The 25,077-nt window shown below is 43.2% G+C and overlaps 2 long non-coding RNA genes across 2 annotated transcripts in view; one reads left to right on the top strand and one right to left on the bottom strand.

Annotated features, from left to right (window-relative positions):
• The window catches only part of LOC310707500, a 123,658-nt gene that overhangs the window by 21,046 nt on the left and 77,535 nt on the right, over positions 1 to 25,077 (top strand). The gene's annotated exons all lie outside the window — the stretch shown is intronic.
• LOC310707475 lies at positions 979 to 14,333 on the bottom strand. The gene is made up of 5 exons (XR_014526483.1): positions 14,193 to 14,333; positions 13,872 to 13,931; positions 13,498 to 13,606; positions 12,345 to 12,434; positions 979 to 3,532 (listed from the first exon to the last, which is right to left on the bottom strand). It is a non-coding gene; the product is annotated as an uncharacterized lncRNA (long non-coding RNA).

Genomic DNA, 25,077 nt, shown 5'->3' with positions numbered 1-25,077 from the left:
TTCTTGACTTCAGGCTGTATCATTTTTCAATGGAGAGCTAAGAATAATGGCCATTTACTGTAACAATTTCTAGAAGTATTTCAGTTTATCAAAGATGTTTCTCACGACTGACAGAAGCCTATGGTTCACTTGCAGTTCCTGTAAGCATCCCATGGGACATGTTTCTCCATCCACAAAAGCACCATCAGAGGTCTAACTAGCTGATATTTGTCCTAACTAGCAGACAAGTCAAGTCCCCATAGGGAGTAGGGATGCAATGGACAGGGAGAATCAGCTGTCTCCGGCTATGCGGCATGGGCTCCCAAGGGCAGCTTTGTGAGATACAACAGGCACCAAAAGTGACCCCCTGTCCTTGCCTTCTCAAATATGTTGTTCCATCTTTTACAATGTTACACTGAAATGAAATTCTGGGCACGGTGTGTGTGTTAATTTGCATTGGGAAGTACAGCAAATACTGTTTTTCTGGGCTTAATGGTCTTTCAGATCCCTCATCTTTAGATGGTAATATGCATAACTTTACAGTAGTACCTTGGGTTACAGACACTTCAGGTTACAGATGCTTCAGGTTACAGACTCCACTAACCCAGAAATAGTACCTCGGGTTAAGAACTTTGCTTCAGGATGAGAACAGAAATTGCGGCGCAGCGGCAGCGGGAGGCCCCATTAGCTAAAGTGGTATCTCAGGTTAAGAACAGTTTCAGGTTAAGAACAGACTTCCAGAACAAATTAAGTTCTTAACCCGAGGTACCACTGTACTTCCTTCAAAAGGGAAACCAGCCATGCTGCCTTTGGAGAGGCCTACTCATTCTTTTGACCTCTGCCCATGGATGGGAACACGTCAAGCCCCTTTCAGATCTTCTTCTCAGCATGTTCACTCTATGCATGGGGAACAGGACGCGGGTGACGCTGTGGTCTAAACCACTGAGCCTCTTGGGCTTGCCGATCAGAAGGTCGGCGGTTCGAATCCCCATGTTGAAAGCACGCCAGTGCAAGTAGATAAATAGGTACAGCTGCGGAGGGAAAGTAAACGGCATTTCCGTGCACTCTGGCTTCCATCATGGTGCTCCGTTGCGCCAGAAAAGGTTTAGTCATGCTGGCCACATGACCTGGAAAGCTGTCTGTGGATAAACACCGGTTCCCTCGGCCTGAAAGTTAGATGAGCGCCGCAACCCCATAGCCGCCTTTGAGTGGACTTAACCGTCCAGGGATCCTTTACCTGATTGTTCCACCAATCCATAATGGATGTGAGACACTGTTAGAGCCTTCTTCAGCTGTCATCCCCCTCATGGGGTCATGAGGCACAAGCTAGCCCAGCACTCTCCATCGTACCCTCATTACTTGCCCCCGCTGCTCCCCACATATTGGGGGCTGCATGTTTGTTGTGAAGATCCTCAAGAACATAAGAAGAGCCTGCTGGATCAGCCCAATGGCCCATCTAGTCCAGCATCCTGTTCTCACAGTGGCCAGCCGGATGCCTGTGGGAAACCTGCAACTTCATTGGAATTCCAGTGCTCCAGCTGGGATAGCTCAAGTCAGTAGCACATGAGACTCTTAATCTCAGGGTCGTGGGTTCGAGCCCCACGTTGGGCAAAAGATTCCTGCATTGCAGAGGGTTGGACTATAGATGACCCTCGTGGTCCCTTCCAACTCTACAATTCCATGATTCTATGAGAGGGGGGGACCTTTATCTACTGCATGCCAGGCATCATTATATAATTCCTTTCATATCACCACTTGCTTTCCTTTTCTCTAAACTAAAAAGTCCCACATATTGCAACCTTTCCTCATAGGAAAGGTTGCTCCATCTCCTTGGTCTTTTTGGTTGCTCTTTTCTGAAAACTTCTCAATATCCTTTTTGAGGCGAGGCGACCATATCTTCTCTGCTCATGTATTCTTCCTGTGCAATTTAGAATCCTGATTATAATAATAATAATATAATAATAATTTATTATTTATACCCTGCCCATCTGGGTTTCCCCAGCCATTCTGGGTGGCTTCCAACAGAATATTAAAATACAATAGTCTATTAAACATTAAAAGCTTCCCTAAACAGGGCTGCCTTCAGATGTCTTCTAAAAGTCTGGTAGTTGTTTTTCTCTTTGACATCTGGTGGGAGGGCGTTCCACAGGGCGGGTGCCACTACCGAGAAGGCCCTCTGCCTGGTTCCCTGTAACTTGGCTTCTTGCAGCGAGAGAACCACCAGAAGCCCTCAGCAATGGACCTCAGTGTCCAGGCAGAACAATGGGTGGGGGTGATTGTATGGCAGGCTCCTGGCAGGAGACATTCACTCTACAATGTGTGGAGTGTGAACAGGAGACAAGGATGTGATGGAAGGGACAGGGTCAATGGCCTTGTCTCTTCCTGCCCCCCAACATGATTCTAATCTTGTGGCTTGTGAGCAACCAGTGTCTTGAAGACATGGAGTGGTTAACATACATTTGTGAGTTTGCCCATGGATCTTCTCTTCTGGGATGATAACTGACATTTGCTGGATCACTTTCAGCCGTTTTCCTAGTTCACATTTCCCCACTGTCACAAAGCGATAACAGCCACTCAATAGGCCATTTCAACCCCCCTTTCCTTATTCTCGCTCCCGCTTTAAAAACAAAAAACAAAAACAGCAACCATCGCCACTCTCTGTTCATTAAAGAAAATGTTGCAAACCCTGTGATTCTGCAGAAAAGGAACATATGAAAATATTTGTTATAGCGATCAGATTTGTTTTGGATTGCCTTGAGAACAGAAGGTCAAAGACATAAGGGTCTGTCTGATAATATTAGTTTGGAAAGTATTACAAAATTGCTGTGTATGTGTGTGAGAGAGAGAGAGACGGAGAGAGAGAGTGAGAGTGAGTCAATGCTGTTAACTCCGTGTTTTCCATGACATGTTAAAAAGGAAACTGTTGTATTGAAATGAAATAACTGACTCCAGGCAGGTCAACGCGGTCAATTTTGTCTCTCCACCATGCTCTCCAGGGATGCATCATGCAGAGAATGTTTCATATTAACCGAGCTTTCAATGGAGGCAGCTGCTACTTCTCAGGAATGATTCCTGTTATCACGGTGGCTGCAAATTGTGTTGCTGTGATTACAGAAATTGCCGCTAAAAAAGTGCAAGTGTTATCAGTCGAGATTCCAGTCCGTATGGGAGATTTGCTGTGTGTGAATGCATCCCCAGGGAGCCTCAGGGAGCCTTTGCGTGGAGACAAAACTGACTGTGTGAACAAGCAACCCCTCAGTCTGTCTGACCCAATATCTTTGGTGTATATGCGTAGGATTGACTGTGCACATAGAATTAGACTTTAGAAGCAACTGCGTTTCAGGAGATCTCTCTTTGCTAATTTGTTGCTTTTCACTAGGGAATGAAAAGTCTTTCCGGTCCACAAAGAATGATAATCAGTTGTTAATTCCCAAAGATTGATCCATGTATTCCAGATGAGAGTCTGTCACAAGCAAGGAGGAAGTTGTGATGTGGTGCTGCTTGGTGGCAGAGTACAAGGAATCCCTCAGAGATGTGCCTTGTTCTCCAGCTGCTGCAGCAACAACAGAAGATTCAGTTATGCTCTAAGATTTGGGGCTTTATTGCTGGAGCTATCACTGAACCAGAAAGCAAGGAGCATGAGATTGTTTCCTGGCTGGTAGTTTTCTACATTTCTTCTCTAGCATCTGCAACTGACCATAAATGGAGATAGGATGGATCATGGGCTCAATCCAATTAAAATGTTCTCATCATACAACCTAAGAAGAGCTGAACCCTTACGCTACTGCTTGCAAGATGTATACATTATTTTTTCTGAATTCTTTCAAGTTTCACCCCTCTTCTCTTCCTCAAGGGCTAGGCTTATCCCTGACGCAACTGCTATTTTTATGTTGAAGCTGACCAGTACTTTGGCAAAGATAAATGCAGCCCTGTTGTATCTTTGTGTACTATTTCTTTGTCTCCATATAGATTCTCCAGATTTCTAATGGGAATATCTAACAGGAAATGCGTTTTGTTGACTGCGCCTCATAAAACATGTCCTTTCCTACCCCAGTTATTTTTGTCACTTGTGAAAGCTCATCGTGCAATAGATAAACTGTCAAAAATAATTAAGAAAAATGCTGATATGCGTCCATGGCAAAGAATTATACTTTTTGATGGTGGCTGTTTTCATCGTCCAGAGTCAGTCCCTTGGCAGATATAAATACAGGTGTTATCACCTCATTGCAGATGATGATGATGTTCTGAATCAATGCCGACAAAGGCTGTTTGGGAGACATTCAGTATGGAGGAAAGTGATCTATATTAGGAAGGTGGGGAGAGGAATGCAGAACAGCATTTAAACAGGTCCATAAAACTTATGTATACTGTAGGGATTGCTGGTGTTTTTTAAATGTAGACAATATTAAATTATCCAGTTTGCATAATATGCCCGTTGACAGTAAAACTGCACTGATGATGAAACCCTATAAAATGCCAAACTCTGTAAGCATGTGAACATACTTTATATTTTAGGCGATTTACAGTTTGAGGTTTCGTTTCTGAGCTAATAGGTGTATAGGCAGTAAACTGCCACATGCAGACCTTAGTTGCTATTTAGATCATTGGGTTTCTACATTTTTGAAGTAAGCCCTTCCGCCCATGAGGGTTTTTTTGTTTGTTTTTTTAAACCCTACACAAATCTATACCATAAATTCTGAAAGGAAATGGGTTTTTGATTGGATTTATGGCATCAGATTACAGTAAATGGCTAAACAGTTGTAGGATTATAGCCTTTTGCATTTGATAGGAAATACTGGAAGAGAACGCATAATTCCGAAGAGAAGCCTTGAATCTTAGGGGCTTTAATCTCTTACCAAAGGACTTTAGAAAATTAAAAAGCAAATGCATTTACAGCTGGAATCCAAGAGCCACTGAACTGAGGCAGCAGTTTAGAGGAACCAGTGAAAAGAAGGGTGAATTTGGATGTGGGAAATACTGCGCTAGTGTCCCTGGCCATAATGCCAACACTTCTGTCATGTTTCCCAATGTCCAATTGACACAGCTGAGTGACAATGATTGGCAGTGGCTCTCCGGGCGTTCAGGCAGGGGACACTCCCAGCCCAACTGGGAGCTCCCAAGGTTTGGATTATTGAGCTACAGCCCTTATTTGCTGCACCTTCTTGATAAGGGCTTCGTTGTTCTTTCCACTGCAAGGAGCTCGTGGTATTGTATATGGTTTTGCCTCCAACCCTTCACAACAGCTCCATGAGTTGGGTTAGGCCAGGGGTCTGCAACCTTTAAGACAAAAAGAGCCACTTGGACCCGTTTCCGAAGAAAAAACAACAACTGGGAGCCGCAAAACCATTGCGCATTTAAAACAAATATATCTCCGGAGCCACGATCTGACAGCGGGCGGGAAGGTGACGTCGGGACGGTGTGTGACTAACGCACGCACCGCCCCCATGCGACGTCACAGCCAGTACAGCACCCGCCACAGTGAGGAGTGTCGGGGCGCACAATGCGCCTCCTCCCCTCGCTAGTATCCGCCCCGGAGCCACGGCAAAGATGTAAAAGAGCCACATGCGGCTCCGGAGCCGCGGGTTGCAGACCCCTGGGTTAGGCAGACAGATAGTGACTAGGGGTTGGGGTGGTGGTACCCAGGTTGAACCAGCGAGGGTCAACTTGATGTCACCTGTATTGTAGCCACGGGACATATAATGTTGTGTGTGTGTGTGTGTGTGTGTGTGTGTGTGTTCAGAGACTTTCTTATATTTTTACCCATTTTTATGATGCATTGAACACTTTAAAATACAGAATGATCGAATGTATAAAAAAGAAATAAGAAGTGATTTATATTATATTATATTATATTATATTATATTAATAATGTGTAATATTATATATATTCTGATATATATGTGTATATATGTGTGTGTACACACACAGACACAGGAATATATATATATATATATATATATATATATATATATATATATGCACACACACATACATATACATATACAGTACATATAAATATACATATACATATACTTCACTTATTAGCACTCAGAACATTTGGGATGTACAGTTTTTCTCCCTTCTTCTCCTTTCATTTTCGTATCATGTGCTTGTTTGTTTTTGAAATGCACCCTTTGGTTGGAAAATGTGCAGACAATGAATGAAAGCATCTTGAGTTCAAAGTATTCTTGTTTTCATTTAAATCCTTCCTATCACCTGCTGTTTGTTGCTCTTTGCTTACGGCATGAATCCCCCTGGATTTCAGGAAACCTAACTGGTCCTCTATAAACTGCCATGACTATTCGTTTCCCATGTATTCTTCTGTCCCCATAGCTTCTGATGTGAAACAGATTTTACTTTTCTAGAGAGTAGAGGTCAACATGAAAGCTTCTTCTTTAAAAAAAGAAAAAAAAGAAAAAAGAAATCACTCTGGCATTCAACTTTTCGGTTTGTTATGTTCTGCTTTCTACTATACTTTAGAATTATGTCACAAATATAACGCAAAAATTCTGCATTAAGTTCTAAATTTCATTTTTGGGTGGGAATGTTGCAATTACCATGCCATTCAGGTGGTAAGTTTACACCGGTATCTCATGAGATTTTGAGAAAATGTCATCTTTGATGTTCATCATAGCATTTTATAGAAACTAATTGGGAAATACAATCTCTTTGTAGACTTTCATTCATTCCTCTTCCACATTCCAAGAGAGCACAGGGAGCACTGATTGTGTGACCACTTTTGTCCTGCCTCTGAAGAAGTAAGTAATTTCACTTCTATTATCTGGTGGTGTGACTGTTTGTATAAATACCTGCTCATCTGGAGAAATAAGGATCTCACATTTTCTATTTGTAGAACTTTGTTGCTGGACTATTTCTCTCTTTCTCCTCCCCCCCCCCCGCCCGTCTCTCTCTCACACAAAACAGGGAGTGATATAGAATATTTATGTTGTACAATGTCAGTAGATCCGTTGCATTTGTCCCAAATTATCCATGAAAATTTAATGCAATTTTCCAGGGCATGGGGAATACCAGGCCCAGAGATGAAATGTGGCCCTCCAGTCTTCTCTACCTGGCCCTTGGGACTCTCCCCAAACCACCTCTCTTCTCATCCACACCCCCTCTTCCCAGGGCAGACTCTTGAACCAGACCTACTTCATAGAATCCTAGAACTGTAGAGTTTGAAGGAGTCCAGAAAGTCATCTAGTCCATTTGCATTTTTACTGCAGGCCTGTAAAAATATTTTGCAAGCAGGTATAAGTGGCTGATAGATAGAGGCGGACAAATATGTCAGTTTTGATTGTTCTCCAATCAAAATTTTGTTATTTGTTCCGAACTGAAGTTTGGTTCTACACCTTTCCACATCAGTTTTGTGAAAATAAAAACCTCGCAGTTTATTCACTAGCAGTTTACTGTGAATAATATACACATTTTGGCAAAGCAATTCCCGCCAATATAATGCATTCTTCTGTGTTATTTTTTACTTATAGATGTGACATACACAGTTTCCTCTACTGCATTTTTGAACACATTACACTGCAAAAATTGGAGACATGCAAATTCCAATGCTTCAGTTTGCTAATTGTTTTGGAAACTGAGAATTAGGTAAGAATACATCTACCGTATTTTTCGCCCTATAGGACACACTTTTCCCCCTCCAAAAATGAAGGGGAAATGTGTGTGCTTCCTATGGGGCGAATGCAGGCTTTCGCTGAAGCCTGGAGAGCGAGAGGAGTCGGTGCGCACCGACCCCTCTCGTTCTCCAGGCTTCAGGAAGCTCTGCGCAACCCTTGGGAGACCAGCGTGAAGTTGCGCAGAGCTGCCTGCAGTCCCTGGCTTCGCGCAGCTCTGCGCAACCCTAGGGAGCCCGGCGCGAAGTCGTTCTGGGGGCTGGGGTCGGGGGAAGCTCGGGCTTCCCCTGCGCCAGCCCCATGCCTGGGGGGGGGGAATAATTTTTTCCCCTTTATTTCCCCCCCCCCAAAAAAAACTAGGTGCGCCCTATGGGGCAAAAAATACGATAAATGCTAACTGATTTCTCTCTCATCCCTTCTGATAATATTATCAAGTGATATTAACAAGCCACAGGGTTGTTTCTGGGGACTTAAAACACTTGAGACATAGGTCCATAATGTCTCCTATGAGACATAGGTCCATAGGAAAAATTTGTTTGTTGTTGTTGTTTGTTGTTTCTGGGGACTTAAAACACTTGAGACATAGGTCCATAGGAAAATTTATACATAGAGATGCTTCGGGTAAATGAAGATGGTGGCTGACTAGGGTCTTGCCAGGCTGCAAACTGAAGTGTGTCCAGCCACCCTAGAAGCAAAGAGGGGGAAAATAAGTTTCAAAAAGGGGGGAAGGGTCAAGTGATCTGTGGCCCATTGCAGATGACCCAGGGCTAGCTCTCTATTATGTGTTTAAGATTGCAGCCCTAATCTCTTCCAGAAAACAAAACAAAACAAAAACACCACTTCTTGCCCTTCCAATGCTGCCTTTGTTGCACAAGTGACAAGGGAAGGTATTCAGCTAACTCATCCTCTTTCAAGATTTCTAGTTAGCATGCAAATGAAGGAAGTTGCACATCTTGTTCATGGGAAGATTATATGTTCCGGAAATGAGTACAGCACATAAAGGGCAGCAAGCGTTTACATTAACCAGAAAGATGGTGAAGGCCCAGATCACTTTGGTCAGTGCTTCTGCTGCAATACATGAAACTTCCTGAGCAAATGTTTAGTATGGAGCTCTGTTTCACAAATGACCTTAGTGAAATGAATAATATTTTCACGCCCATAAATACATATACATACAATCTGAAATGAGCAATTGTTTTTTTGTGTCTCATCATTTCCCAGGGGAAACTTCATAATTTTCAAACCATATGTGAACCAGTGTGTGTGTGTGTAAATATTTTTTATATATCCATATATCTATATATATCCCATAGTTGCCTTTGACTGGACTTAACCATCTAGGGGTCCTTCACCTTTACCTTTACCTTTACCTTTACCGTGTGTGTGTGTGTGTGTGTGTGTGTGTAAACGAACAGGACCAAAACAAATCTTGCCTCTTTCTTTTGCTCTCTCACTCTCCTGCTTAACAAAAGCACCACCATCAACACCAAAAACCTTGAGTCTAATTAAAATCCACCACATTAAGGTCCTTTGGTTATGAAGCAGACATGGCTGTCTGAAATTTGGGAGTCTTGATATGCTTTTCCAATGATGTGTCAAGCCCATTATAGTGGAATGAGCTACTAATGTGACATTACTGACATAATGTGATGAATCTAACCACCTGAATGATGCATCAGGCAGAAGGAATTTCCGAAGGAGGCTGCTCACTCTTGCAAAATGAAAAGGGGGAAAACAATCTGGAAGAAGTGGGACATAAATCCTTTTATATAGTTTAACACAAATTTAATTATCAAGTGTTTGTAAATGTTCAACCAATTAGGCAGCTTGATTGGCTGAAGACTCCTGGATTTATAGCTTTGAAGATAGATTATCTTGTGCGAGTGAAAGGTCTACATTAGACAGAGTGGTTTGCATGAGAAGCAGTTGGTTACAATGCTTGTATTAAGAGGATGAGCACTGCTCCTTTGCCTAACGAAAGGGTTTTGTGTTGTTGTTTTAAAGTCAAGTTCCCGCAAGTAAAAAATAAACAGAAGTACTACTGTTGTGTAGAAAATATATAATAACAGATTATATATATATATATATATATATATATATATATATATATATATATATATGTTGTTTAGTCGTGTCCGACTCTTCGTGACCCCATGGACCAGGGCACGCCAGGCACTCCTGTCTTCCACTGCCAAGCATAGTTTGGTCAAACTCATGCTGGTAGCTTCAAGAACACTATCCAACCATCCCATCCCCTTCTCCTTGTGCCCTCCATCTTTCCCAACATCAGGGTCTTTTCCAGGGAGTCTTCTCTTCTCATCAGGTGGCCAAAGTATTGAAGTCTCAGCTCCAGGATCTGTCCTTCCAGTGAGCACTCAGGGCTGATTTCCTTCAGAATGGATAGGTCTGATCTTCTTGCAGTCCATGGGGCTCTCCTCCAGCACCATAATTCAAAAGCATCACTTCTTCGGTGATCAGCCTTCTTTATGGTCCACCTCTCACTTCCATACATCACTACTGGGAAAACCATAGCTTTAACTATACAGACCTTTGTTGGCAAGGTGATGTCTCTGATATATATATATATATTATAACTTAATAGAAAAGACAGATGCAGATAGAGAGATACCTAGAGAGATCCCTTTTTCCATTTGAAATGGATTGATATGGGTGCCGTCCAGCACAAGTAAAGCTGAAGATCCCATTCAACAGAAACCAATGGCTATTGGTTGAAATGGCTACATACTACCTCAATGTGATGGCCTTTCTCGATCTAAAGTATGGAGGATGCCTCCCAAAGGAGATGATGGCCTTTTTGGCAGTTACCCCCAATTGTGGAACACACACCCTAGAGAGGCTTGCTGGGCACCCACCTCTCAGCATAATGGAAAACCAAGATCCACTAGGGTGAGATAATTTGGACTTCGGCCAGTCTTGGGCTTTAAGTCCCCTCCCAAAGGGGTTTTTCATGGGATTGGTGAGGGTGAAGGTCAAGGAGAGACCCACACCTATTCCAAACACCATTCAGCTGAGTAATGTGACCTAGGGCCCAGTCCTCAAAACTCCAGCCAATGCTCACCTGTCAGCGCAGCCTGAAGTAGCCCTTTCCAGGGGCTGCTGGAAGGAGTTTGGAATAGGGTAAATTATCCAAGCTTCCTATAGTTAGGATTGTTCTACCGTGACCTTTTCAGAACAAGGTAAAAGTGTGTTTCCCACCCAGCTCCCCGGGTCTTCTAATATCATTTTAACATAATTTAATATCGTTTTGATATTAGTCTCTTCTAATTGATGTTGCTTGGTTTTAGCTCCCATGAGATTTCAGCTCCTTTGAGATGTGGTTTTTAGTTTTCTTATGTGTTAAAATGTTTTGTTGCTACAGCTGGCATTTTAGTCTTTTATGCTGGGTGAGTTAATTGTATTTTTGTTGCGTTTTAACCTTGTTTTAGTTTTTATGCATTTCACATCACACACACACACACACACACACACACACACACACACACACATATATATATATATATATATATATATATATATGATAACAAATAATAAATGTGATGCTGTGGGCTTCCCAGAGAATGGTCCATCACCTGTGAAACAGGATACTGATGGACCTTTGGTCTGATCACACACACAGCTTTAGGGGGTACCAAATTTTGTCCTTGCTGAGGGTACCATATTTGCTCACCCCACCACTTCTGCTGCCACCAGAGAAACAACCCAGGTAAGGGGGGCTGCAGCAGTGGCAGAATGGCATGGTATTCTGCTGCACAGCATTGCTTGCTGGTCTCCCCCACCTTCAGGGGTAAAGAGAGACCAGCACCAAAGCCTCGCAGAATGGCCTCCTCTCACTGCAAGAGGGAGGTGTTTTGGTGCACAGGCTTGCTGCTGGTATTCCCCGCCCCTAGAGGGGACAGAGACCAATAGCAAAGCTAGCTTTGAGGAACACCTCCTTCTCACAGAGACTCTTTCTTGCCTTAAGGAAAAGCCCTTCTGGATCCTAGCTACCTACCCGAAAAAGCAGGAGAAGCCTGAGCAGGGTTTGTACCCCACCCTGCCCTCAGAGACGAGGCTTTGGAAGGACTTTTCATTGCAGGGAAGTTCTTGCAGACCTTCACACCCACCCTCATCACAGGGGGGGTGGGACATTTTGCCTCAGACACCAAAACAACTAGGGCTGCCCCTGCATAATAGAGATATAATTAAGGTGCTGATGTGTTTCTTAGGGTTATTTTTAAGCTGAGATGTGGAGGCCCCTTTAACTCGTACTTCAACTTGCACCTATTCTGCGGTCTGAAAAGAAATGTTTGTGCTGGTATCCACCAAAAACCATCTGGAACTCTACATAATTGAGGTTACCAGCCGTGCGGATACCAATACAGTCATACTTTGGGTTACAGATGCTTCAGGTTGTGCATTTTTGGGTTACGGACACGCCAAAACCCGGAAGTACCAGAATGGGTTACTTCTGGGTTTCAGCACTCGCGCATACCCAAAAACACTAAATCGAGCTTTGAACATGCGCAGAAGCGCCGAATCACAACCCGCACGTGCGCAGACGCGGCGCTGCGGGTTTCAAACGCTGTGGGTTCACGTTCGCAACCCGAGCGTCCACTGTATATGCATGCAGGTACACATTTTCACATGTCCTGCTAAACAGCACACCAAAACAGTAAGCGTGGGTCCCAAAACCAGTCAAGAACAATTAGTTGGGTAAGGATAAAAATGTAAACTTACTGCTGCAAAAGTATTGTTTTCTTGTTGAGAGCTGAGTCACTGGGGCATAGTGATGCCTGTTGATGCTGGAAAAGATGTCCCCCGCCCCCTCTACATAGTGTAAGCAAGTGAAAGAAACACACAGATGAAGGATGTTTAGCGCTGTAAAAATGACATGTGGTTGCACCCTACGGTCTCTCAACAAATACCGGTAAGTGTGCTCCAAGAAATTGAGCAAGTAGCATACCATCAAAATGTGATCCTGCCAATCCTTGGGGCAGCAATCTGACTCACATCTTCCTGGGTGTAAACCTCAATGACATGGTGTGACGTCCTTCTGGCCAAATGTGTATAACAGTCTTCCCCCAATCTGGTGCTACAAGTCCCAAAGCTGTGCTGTCTGGGACTGATGGAAATTACAATTGGAGGACACCAAACTGGAGGAAGCTAATGTATAGGCTTGTTCTGCAAGTTACTACGTATTTGCAAAAAAAATTATTCTATCCAATTTTGAATTTCTGGCTCATCACACTTGGGGTGGGGGGAGGAATTCTGTACAAGAGTGAGTTTTGTGCACAGCCCAAAAGAACATGCAACACTAGCCAGTAAACACAATGGTCTTCATTGAAAAACACAAAGAATAATTTTGCTGGCAGATGAATATTTTCTCCTGTACATGCATGTTGTGTTTTCTTAATCCTATCATTTAACCTCTCTGCTTCCTTCCTTGTACTATATGGCAAATGGGAGGAAATGAACAAAAATCACTGGAGGTGAGGGGGGAAGAGAATTTGCATATCAAAGGGTATTATTTTCAAGTGAAAACATAAAAAAGTTTTTTTTTGGGGGGGGGGGGTTGCAGCTGTGTGGGTAACTCCAATTGACTTCTGAGTGTACTTTAGATCAAGCCTAGTTTCTTTTGTGAAACTTCCCGGAGAGGATAGTAGAAAACCTGCCAGTCATCATCTCTGCATGAAAAAGATGCTTCTGAAATGCCTGAGTCACAATCTGAAGCCAGTCATGGATTGACAGCAGTGTTCACCTGAAATATGGCAACCTCTTTCTAAACCAAATCTTAACACCTTTTGCTATACAGCCATTAAGCAATTGCAAAGGACTTAGCAATGTTATGGCTGGGCAACCATGAGTGACTTGGGGCTGTTTGGAATATTACCTGTGAATCCTTGCAATTCCGTCAGACCCCAGACTAGCACTGTGCTTCATGGCATGAGGTTTTGCAGCAATAGTTCTGTTTGCTGGTGGCTAGGATGGAGAATGTAAGCCTGGCACATGGCAAAACATGCAGAGTTTTAATATATTAGGAAGAGATGCCCCATCTTTTAGACCCAGTGAAGACTGCACAATGCTAGGAAATAACAGTTGCAGATCAAGTATATTAAGTGGGAAAATAAGGAAAACATCCCCCCCCCCGAATACACAGTCTTAATGAAATTGCCCCTGTTGGAGAATACAACACGTATTTTCTATTTATTTATTTCTTTCTCTCTTGAGGAGATAAAAAAAAATAGCCATGTTAGTAACTGTCACCTGGGGAACAGAATCCTTTCCAGCTTTGAATATCAGAACATTCTCTCCAACATTTTGCACCTGGCATAAAAACAAAGAAAATAAAACATTACAACACATTCAGTTGCACCCCAAACTTTTCATTCATTCATTCCATCAGCACTAGTCTCTCTATCTTGTGCCCAAGCCTGCTCTTTGTATTCCAGCCCCTTTGTCTTAGAAAGAATATATTCCATGTTCATTTCAATGGCTCTCTCTCAGCATTACCTTAGCCTGCCTTCTTGACATTCTAGCTATCCCTCCACCTTTCCCTGAAACATCTGATATAAATATTAAGATTACCTTGGCTTTCTGTCAGCCCTGCCACTGCTCCTTGTGTCTTTTTATGTACAGGGAGGGGGATGCTGCAGAAAGCAGAGCTCTCACCAAGGATGTCAGCTGTCTCTCAGATGCACCGCATGGGGAAAAAAACCTCGCTGTTGCAAGCTGCCTGCAGGAGCAGCAGAGAGTGCAAGACAAGCAGGCTTCAGTTGTGCCACTGCGATTGAGGTATCCCTTTATGGAGCAAATCTGTTCCTGCATCCCTCAACAAATGAACCACTGGAAATGTTGTGCCTTTCTTTAGGCTAGCAGGCCTTCCTGCTCATAACTACAGCAAAATTGGTGAACTTTCCATTGATAATGGCAACAATTGGATTAAATACAGGGCAGGGTTTTATTGGAGAAAAGGCAGTCCAATACAGTGGATGCTCGGGTTGCGAACTGCGGGAGGCACGTTCGCAACCCACAGCGCCGGGTCTGCGCACGCGTGGGTTGCGCTTTGGCGCATGTGCAAAGCACCGAAACCCAAAAGTAACCTGTCCCAGTACTTCCGGGTTCACCGCAGTGCGCAACCTGAAAACACGCAACCTGAAGCATCTGTAACCTGAGGTATGACTGTATCCATTTTCCTAGCACCAAGAGGGCAGAGAAGACCCTGTGCCTTCCCTCCAAAAAGCAGAGCCAGTTAATAAGGCAGTATGTGTCTCCTTCACAACACAACTGCCAAACAACTCATGCTTCCAAGACATCAATTTAACCCAGGGGTCAGCAAATTTTTCAGCAGGGGGACGGTCCACTGTTCCTCAGACCTTGTGGAGGGCCAGACTATATGGGGGGGGGGAATGAACAAATTCCTATGCCCCACAAATAACCCAGAGATGCATTTTAAATAAAAGCACACATTCTACTCATGTAAAAACACCAGGCAGGCCCCACAAATAACCCAGAGATGCATATTAAATAAAAGCAAACATTCTACTCATGTAAAAAGACGCTGATTCCCGGACTGGCTGTGGGCCGGACTGAGAAGGCGATTGGGCCGCATCTGGCCCGCGGGCCTTAGTTTGCCTACCCATGATTTAACCCATATCTGTTCTATCAAGACTGTGCTCATAGAGGAAGGTGCTCCTGTGTTCCTCATGTGTGAACAGATTATGAGTCACCTACAGACGAACCATCACAACCTTCCTTTCTTTTGCCTTTCCAGGGCCCTCTTCAGAAATTACCAATAAAGGTTAAATTTTCACATGAGCTGTGCTGGCATGCCAGAGACAAACTTATTTATTTTATTGTTATTTATTAATTTTTTGTACTGTTTTATTGTTGTTAGCCGCCCTGAGCCCGGTTTCGGCTGGGGAGGGCGGGATATAAATAAAATTATTATTTATTATTATTATTATTATTATTATTATTGTACTGCCCTTCATCCGAGGATCACAGGGCACTTTACAGCAGAAAAACACAAAAATGCATAGCAGAATAACAAATGAAACAATACCCTGCCCTACACAGTTTAATTAGCCAAAGGCCTGGGAGAAGAGGAATGCTTTCGCCTGGTGCCTAAAAATATGTAATGAAGACGCCCGCTGAACCTCCTCTGTTAGCTGCACCATCCTCTTCATCACCATTGTTGTTGCCCTCCAGTATGGAGAAATTTGATCTTCTAAAGCAAGGAACTTTCTGTATCAGTGGATACAGTCATTTTAGAATCCTGATTTTCTGTCTCTGCACCCAAATAGAATGTAGAATAGGAACAATTTACACCAGTTTTATTTAAGCTGGCATAGGTTATGTTGGCTTTCTATATTTAGGATTGCTGTTCAGAGGGTGAAGATGATGACCAGCTGGTGTATGCATCTGCCTTCTTTTGAGGTACGGACTTTGGATAAGCAACTTCCAGGCCTCGTTCGTGTTTCTTATGATTTTCATCTTTAAACTGAACTTTGTTAGATTACTGCCACACCTTTTCCCTTCAAGGAGCAAAAGGTGACAGTGTGCATGGTTTTCTCTCCTCACAACAAGGAGGATGTGAGGTAGAATAGGCTAAGAGACAGTGATGGGCTCAAGGTCCAAGGTCACCTAGTGAGCTTCATGGCTGCGTTGGGGACTGAACCTTTTTGTCTCCAAGATCCAAGTCCAGCTGCCTAACCACTAAGCCACATTGGCTCTCAACTTGGACCAGACAACCCTTCAAATTTCAGTGCTGCCCTGTGCAGTGTCAAAAGTCTATGCCTCCCCTCTCCCCGCCTCACCTTCCATTCTAAGTCATTGCTGTGGTGCTCCCTGTGGGGACTTCTTGTGCCAGTGTGGGCAAACCACTCGCACTCCCGTAAATCTGCTTCTGATGGTATAGAGGAAGATGGGCCAGATTTCCCCATCTGGTTGTCAGCCATCCTAAACTGTATCCTTGGGAGACCTAGCAGAAGATACATGAGGCCTTGCTTAGGGAAAACGGAGAGAGCAACTGAGCAATGTCCTTTGTCATGCCCTTTTCCAAGGGGTTCTCCAATCTACATAGGGTTGCCATCTTTGTTCTGGCAAAATACTGGACAGGGTGGAGCAGGGTAGTTGGGAGAGGATTCCACCCCCCACCCCCACGGTCTGGTGCTGACTCCAAAGCAATCCATTGCAGCTGAATAGGATGGCCTGTCTGAAATTTGTCACGCATGCGCACACACGTGTGCACGCACGTCCACACACATGACTTTGTAAATCTGTCTGTGCTTGGCTACCCAGAGTTTAAATACATGAGCTTTCACACAACCTTTCAAACACTTGCATTTGGAGATGATCCCTAACTTGCCAGAGAGAGAGAGAGAGAGAGAGAGAGAGAGAGAGAGAGAGAGAGAGAGATGAGATGATAGATGGATGGATAGCTAGCTAGCTAGCTAGCTAGATAAACAGATAAGACCTGAAATACTGGACAAAACTGTATCAATACAGGATGTAGCATTTTGCATTGAAATACGAGACAATCCTGTATTATACAGGACAGTTGGCAACCCTAAATCCTGACCTCTTTCTGTGCACACATTACCCTTGCAATGGCTCGGCTCTGCTTCCACTGTCAGAGGCAGTAATGCTCCAGGATACAAGTTGCTGAAAGTCACAGGACAAGAGAGTACTCTTGTGCTTGGGTCCTGTTTCAGGTCATAGGAGCCAACTCCTAGGGGCCAAGGTCCCTATAACCCTCCCATAAAATATTTGAGGGGTCAGGGGGTCCCCAATGTTGATGGGCATTTCCATTCAAATAGTGTTTGCACCACATCTTGTGATTGATCATGTGGGGTGGGGCTTACCTGCCCCCCCACAATATTTTATCCACAATATTTTCCCACGGGCATCTGGGTGGTCAATGTGAAAGCAGGATGCTCGTCTAGATAGGCCACTGGCTCTTATGTTCTCATATTGCTTGGATTGCGGTGAATTTAATTCACTCTTATTTATTTATTCGCTACCAAATAAATATGTATTAAAGATTATATTAATGAAACAGTGATGTAGAAAAGCAGGCCTGTTATTCTCCTGTCCATTTTGCTTCTCTTTATCTTCCTGTGAGGTGGGCAGCGGGAGCTCAGCAGCTCTTTGTCCAGAAGTCTTTACAGAACGGGATTTAAGATACAGTAAGTTCATAACTCACCCATTACATAAATACTCCCTCTGCTAGAGAAATATACACATACACAATGTATGTTAATGCTAGAAAAATACACAGACAGGAGGCACTTCATGTGACTGCAAAGGTTTTGTGGTCAGCAGACCGATAAAATTCTATCAACCATTCTAGGGATGAGATCACTGATAAAAAAAAGAGATGTTTTCACAGTTGCAAAAGTAAAATAAAAATAAGCTTGTCAGCCCTGCCTCTCAGAACTGCTACCCTTTGCCTACATTTACAATTCCTAATGCAGATAAACACAGCACAAACACAGCTCAGGGAAGCACAGGGAGCTTCTATCATGGGTTAGATGACTTTGGAAAATTCTGTTACAATTCTGGAGTTCTTTAAACAACAGCTCTTAGCTAAGTAATAAGGACCCACAGAGCAACCCTAACCAGGTCTACTCAGAAGTGAGCCCTAGTAAATTTGATGGGGCTTACTATGAGGCAAGATTGCACCCCGGGCACTATTATCCCCTTTGATCTGCCAAGTTTGGGGGTAGATCACTGAAATGCATTCAGTGTGGTGTGGGGATGTCTCTGAAAACGGTTTGGAAGCTGAAGATAGCACTGAATTTTCTTGACCGTACCTTGACCAGGTGGGACTCCAGAACCTCTCACATTGGTCATTAGGCAACTACACTGCCTACCATGATGCTTCTTTCCAGGTTTGGTTCCCAGGGTCTTAGGATGTGTTCCCAATTATTGTCTTAGAGTGCAGCAGTGAAGTTGTTTTTTCAATGCATTTCACAGATCTTTCCTAAGTCTCAGCTGTTCACATGAGCACAGCTTCAGATCATTTCTGTTTGCATACACACCAGGAGGTGTGGATGGGGGGGTTATGTATTTACCCTGTGCAAAGGTGTTCACAAACAAATTAGGAACAGCAACTCCCATCAGTGCAAAGCTAGCTTGAAAAACAACATATCAAACACCAGTACAGGAGACATATGTGTTTGGGATAATGCCACATAAACACATTAGAAATCCAGCACTGGAAATGCTGTGAGTTCACAGTAAAAGGGAGGGCGAACACAGCCTTAGTTGAACATTTGGGGAAACCTACTGGTGGTAAGAGTGGTTTGACAATGAAACCAAACACCTTGAGTAGGGATAGGGAACCTTTGGCCGTCAAGAAATTGTTGGGCTCCAACTTCCACCACCCTCAGCTGACCTGGCCAGGTATCAGGGATGATGGGAGCTGTAGCTCAGCAACATCTAGAAGGTCAAAGGTTCCCCAGCCCTGGCCTACAGGAATGGAGGGCTCTCCCTTGCTGGAGGTCTTCAAGGAGAGTCTGAATGACCATTGCTTGGGACATTCTAGCTCTGGATTTCCAACACTGAGCAGGGGGTTTGATTAAACAGCCTACAAGGCTGTCTCCAGCTCTATGATTCTTAGACATAATGGCACCAGGATTTGTGTCAATGTACTCTCCCATACATTTGTGTCAATGTACTCTCCCATACACGGGTGGCGCTGTGGGTAAAACCTCAGCACCTAGGACTTGCCGATCACATGGTCGGAGGTTCAAATCCCTGCGGTGGGGTGCGCTCCCGTCGTTCGGTCCCAGCGCCTGCCAACCTAGCAGTTCAAAAGCACCCCCGGGTGCAAGTAGATAAATAGGGACCGCTTACCAGCGGGAAGGTAAATGGTGTTCCGTGTGCTGCACTGGCTCGCCAGATGCAGCTTGTCACGCTGGCCACGTGACCCGGAAGTGTCTGCGGACAGCGCTGGCTCCCGGCCTATAGAGTGAGATGAGCGCACAACCCTGAGTCTGTCAAGACTCGCCCGTACGAGCATGGGTACCTTTACCTTTACCTATACTCTCCCATATAAACACCCATAGATTATGGTTACACCCACACCATACATTTAAAGTGCACTAAAGCACCCTGGAAACTGCAGTATGTCCTTTACAGAAGTGCAGTTCCCTGCACCTTCAACAAATAACAGTTCCCAGGATTCTTCAGCAGAAGCTATGCGCTTTAAATGCATGGTGTGGATGTGACCACTGAGATACTCATGGATGAAATTAGGTCTTCAGGATAAGACTTTTCCAGCTGTGGCACTGTAGTTTAAAAAATGAATAAACCTCTCTAGATGGTCCTGGCAAGGCACTTCATTGTATATTTCTAGCAAGGAAGTGAAAGCAACTCTGTATTTCCTAGGTATTTTAATGGTGGTGTTTGGATGACTTTTTGTTTGTTTGACCACATTTTTATCCCACCTTCTTCCTGCTCAAGAAGTCATGCATTTTCTTCTCCCCTGCCATCTCCATTTTATCTTCACAATAACCCTCTTAGGTAGCTTTGATAGTGAATGGCCCAAGATCAACTAGTGAGCTCAGCTTCATTAATGTGTGATCCTGAAATTCTGGATCCCACTCTCAACTGATGCCAAAGTTTAGTGCTAGTTTAATGCCGTTTTGTGCCATGGACCCCACGTTTCATGATGTCCCTCCAAACCGAGTAACTGACACAGCAAATTGCGGTTAATGCCAAAAAAAACCAACCTTGTCTGAGTCACTCCAAACAGGTGCCAAAGTTTTGTGCTAGTTTAGTGCCATTTTCATATAATGAAGCTCCATAGGTGAGTGAGGCTTTGAACCCAGATCTTCCTAGTCCAACACTTTAATCACTGTACCACACTACACAACTCCACCACACAACTTTTGCTGCTATTTATATGCTGCTTTGCAGTGTTTTTGTCTGTCTGTCTGTCTGTCTGTCTGTCTGTCTCTCTTTCTGTGTGTGTTTTTTAAACAGAGCTGTTGTTTTAAAAATCTGCCAAAGGTAAACCAGATTGGAGCAAAACCCCAATTATTCCCCATGTGCCTTCCTGAGCTCATAGACAATTGAGTTTAGTAGTTATTTTAATATATGGCTTGCTTAGAAGAATTGTTGCTGGCCTTTGGTGGGTGAGTGACTACATTATACTACGGGTATTAAGTAATATTAATACTAATTGTAAACATAAATCAGAAAATGTACATACTAAATGAAACAGGCAGAGGTGGATCTGAGTGACTGGCATTCAAGCACCACTTTCCCCCTGGATGTACATTGTGTGACCTCTGACAGGTCTCTCTGATGTAAAAAATGGAGTTTGGCTTCTGTTGCCCAACTCCCATGGGACTCTGAGTCCCCTAAGTTCATGATTGGTCAGAGAAGAATGGATGGAGGCAGGATACTTTATTTTTCTGTTGCAACAGAGTTCCCTCCCCTCCCCTCCTTGCAAGCAGAGAGAGATCCAGAACAAAAGTGTGCAGGAACCATTAAAGACTTTTGACATCGCATCTGTAAATGAAAACAACAAAGATTTATCTCGAGGGGATGCTATGAGCACAAACACAACAGGGAATGCAAAGCACTTGGAAATTAACAGGACATCCCTACACAGGTTCACTTGAAAGAAAATCCCACTAAGTTCAATAGTCTTACTCCCAAGTCAGAATACATAAAACTGCAGCCTAACAAGGCCATTCTATGCGTGTCTCTTCAGGAGTAAGTCCCATTGCATTCATTGGGAATTACTCCCAGGTACGTGTGCATAAGAATGCAGAACTTCTCTGCATCTGAGTTCCAGCTGAAAAAAAGCCATGTAAAAAGTACTTCGTAACTATAGTAATAGTACCAATTAATTGATACGAAAAGGATAAGATCTTTTAAAAAATGGGGTGATGGAATACTGGTGATAATTCTGTGTACTGGAAATGGATTTGGACTTTCCTGTTCGAAGTATGACTAGCCCATTGAGGACAAAATTGTGCTGAAGTCATGGTTTCTACCATCACTGGAGTGAGCACAAAGGGAGATAACTTACCAACAAAAAAATTGAAAAGTGTCACCAATATTTTCTACAGCAATACCCTGTGGCTATGCCACTTTGTCTCCCACTCACACATAACAAATATGGTTTTGAGTCAATTGTCCATGTGGCATAACCAATATAACCTCAAGTACAGCAAGCCCGACGCTTTATTATTTTCTTTTTGTGTTATTATAATACAAAGGGTACAGTTGGCTGACTTTCATGTAAAGGGAGAAGGGGAGCAAATAACCAGAGTAATTCAAGCATACAGTTTTTGATATTATTATTATTATTCAACTGAGCCCTTTACTTCAGATTAGGATCATGCCTTCACTACACGATGCACATTACTTTGAGTTCTTAGTTCAGTACTGAAAAACTAACACTTCTCGACATCCCTGACAAGTTAAAATAAAAAGCCATTAGACTCTCCTGAGCATAGATCTCACTAGGAAGCAAAGTTTTATGTAAATGCCTATCGTTGGTGTATATTTAATTCCTACAGGAAATCAACAACACAAGAGCTAGAAGAACTAGCATGACAAAAGTAGCATTCAAAAGTGGGCATTTTCTGCAGAATAAAAAGTAAATGTGTAATAGAGGGACATGATACTGGGAAAAGAGAAGTAGTCAAATGAATATAGTAAGGAAATAGAAGTAGCCCCGACAATGCAGAAGATGGGTGTAAATTAAGAGATTACTACTGCTGTAGACAATAGAGGCTCCAGGTAAGAAGCTACACAGTTTTGACTGTATTATTTTCGTTATCTTATGTATTTTTATAATGAATATCTTGCCCTTTGTCTGTAAACATCAGGGTCGGTTCCAGCAATAAATGCAAAATGATCAAATATTTGGTTGTTTTAAATGACAGTAAGCACTCATGATATCAGAACATTAGACAAACATATACTTGCACAAACGTACAGTGGTACTTCGGGTTAAGAACTTAATTTGTTCTGGAGGTCTGTTCTTAACCTGAAAGTGTTCTTAACCTGAGATACCACTTTAGCTAATGGGACCTCCCGCTGCCGCCGCACAATTTCTGTTCTCATCCTGAAGCAAAGTTCTTAACCCGAGGTACTATTTCTGGGTTAGCGGAGTCTGTAACCTGAAGTGTTTGTAACCAGAAGTGTCTGTAACCCGAGGTACCACTGTATGTGGTTTTATTTATTTTTTAAAGATTGTGTTTAGTTAGCGTCTCTCTTCTTCTTTTTTTACAAGTACTTAGAAAGAAATTCTTGGAAGCAAGCTTGAGTTATAGAGCAGCTTCTAGGGCAAAGAATATGTTGACTGGGGGAAAGAAGGGAAGAACAAAAGACGACAATTAATAACCCCACAAGTGTTTGCCGTTATTTCCCCACCTCTGCCACTTTTGGCGGAGCGGTCGTCATTAATAAAGACAAATGTAACTTTTACCGGGCCTTAAGGGGCTGCGGAGGGAAATAAACAAGCTTAGGACCCATTGCATCTAAGTAAACAGAAAGGTTGTAAACCCTTCAACCTCAACTGTCAAGAGTGCTGCAAATTAACACCGCGCACAATAGGCCCTTTGGAAGCCAACTTAATCCACCCCCATGTATCTACATGAGGGCCATGCATAACAATGGAGGACTTTGGGCTTCCATTTAGAGTTGCCACTACAGGCTGTCAGTCGTTTGAAGAAATAACCATTTCCTAGGCATGACAGCTCCCCCCTCCCCCCCCCCACAGAATGTTCCCACTGATGTGTAATAGAAGTGACTTTACTTTTCTTTTCTTTTTACATATGCCCCCTCCCCCTCTTCCACTCCTGCCCTCCTTTTCTTCTCCCTCCCCACACTCCCTTCAACTGAGATATGGCTTTGGGGAGAACGGAGGGGATGTACTTAGGCCACTGACCCCCTGCCAGTTTACTTTGTGTGGATTATCTGTGCAGGTGTTAATATAATTGAAGGTGTGGTAGCAGATACAACCCCCTAATCGCTTTTCCTATATGGAGATTACCTAGGTAGAGAATGCTGAGCTGTACCTGAAGAATAGGCATGTGAGTGCCTTATTAACATATCACCATTCAGAGGCAGCTGCATATCTGGGAAGGGGGGGGGGCCTTTAAAGAGCCTATTCATCTATGTTAATGGGCCCATTGCACAGTACATTGTGTGGGAAATTAAGTCTCTGGCTGTGAACTTCCTGTGCTATGCAAGCTGCTTTGACTCCTCCCCCCCCCTTTCTACATTTTATTATTGCTTCAGTCTTATTATCTCCTCCTGGAAATAAAAACAATCATGTTCTTGCATTGGAGAAGCCAAAACGTTCTCAGATAACAAACTACTGATGCTGGCTGAAAAGTTCCTTAAGTTTCCGCTATTAAGTGGGGAAACAAACAAACGTGAGGGGGGGGGATATGTTTGCAAATTAAAGCAAACCTGAAATTAACATCGCGGCCCATCAAATTAGCTGAGCTGTCATGTACATGACAGTGTGGAATCCTGACCCACCCATTCCTCACTTTCTTGTAAAATATGCACATTTTAAATTGGTTTTCCTATTTATCGCTCTTGCCTTGGAATTAATTCTCCCCCCACAAAATTATTCCGCTGAGATATTGTTGTTGTTTACGATGTTGTTGTTGATTATGATGATGGTGACAAGGCATGGGGATAGAACCGTTTTTCTGTGGAAAGCTGTTGAGTGAAAACGAATAATTGGTTGATGCAGTAGAAAAGGTATACTGTACCTGTATGTAATGCATATTCCTCCACCACTCCCTTCTTTTAATGTATATACTACAGTGGGTGTCTGGAATTAAGTGACTATCACCATCCCTGAGTGGGAATCCCAGATGAATCTATGAAATTCATTCCCAACCTCTGATGTACCCCAGGCAAAGTGGGCAGCTACCTAAATGCAAGCAAATCTGGCGAGGAGAGAGAAGGCGTACCTTTTGTGCACACTGATTTGAACTCAAATCATACGTACGGAAATGTCAGCCTTCACCAGTTCTAGGTGTTCATTATTCTATAGTAAACATCCGTGAAAATAAATAACTTGTTATTCACATGTGTGTGTGCGAAAGTAATTTTCACACATATACGCATCGACAAATGCATATTTCAATATAGATTCAGACACACGCATATGAGGATGAGGCTGGAAAGCTCCTTACTCCCTTTTCTATATTGCTCAGGCCATATTCTGAAACGAGTAATTATCATCAAATATATTGTAACAAACCTTCATCTTTCCTTTATGACCCAAATGCTGAGCATCGAGTCATCACCATCATCGCTACTGCGGTCATTATCGTCATTACCATCATCAGGCTCATAAAAGAGAGCCTTTAATGATCAATACTAACTGATTACAACTCAATTAAGAGAGACCCTTCCCTTCCAGAGTATTTTTTTTAAATCTGGCCTTCCCCCGCCCCCCAGCCCTCCGCTATTTTCAAGT

Source organism: Podarcis liolepis (genome assembly GCF_965112155.1).
Source record: "Podarcis liolepis genome assembly, chromosome: 5".
NCBI lineage: Eukaryota > Metazoa > Chordata > Lepidosauria > Squamata > Lacertidae > Podarcis > Podarcis liolepis.
Note: the sequence above shows the minus strand (reverse complement) of the source record. Positions and strands in the feature narration are given on the sequence as shown.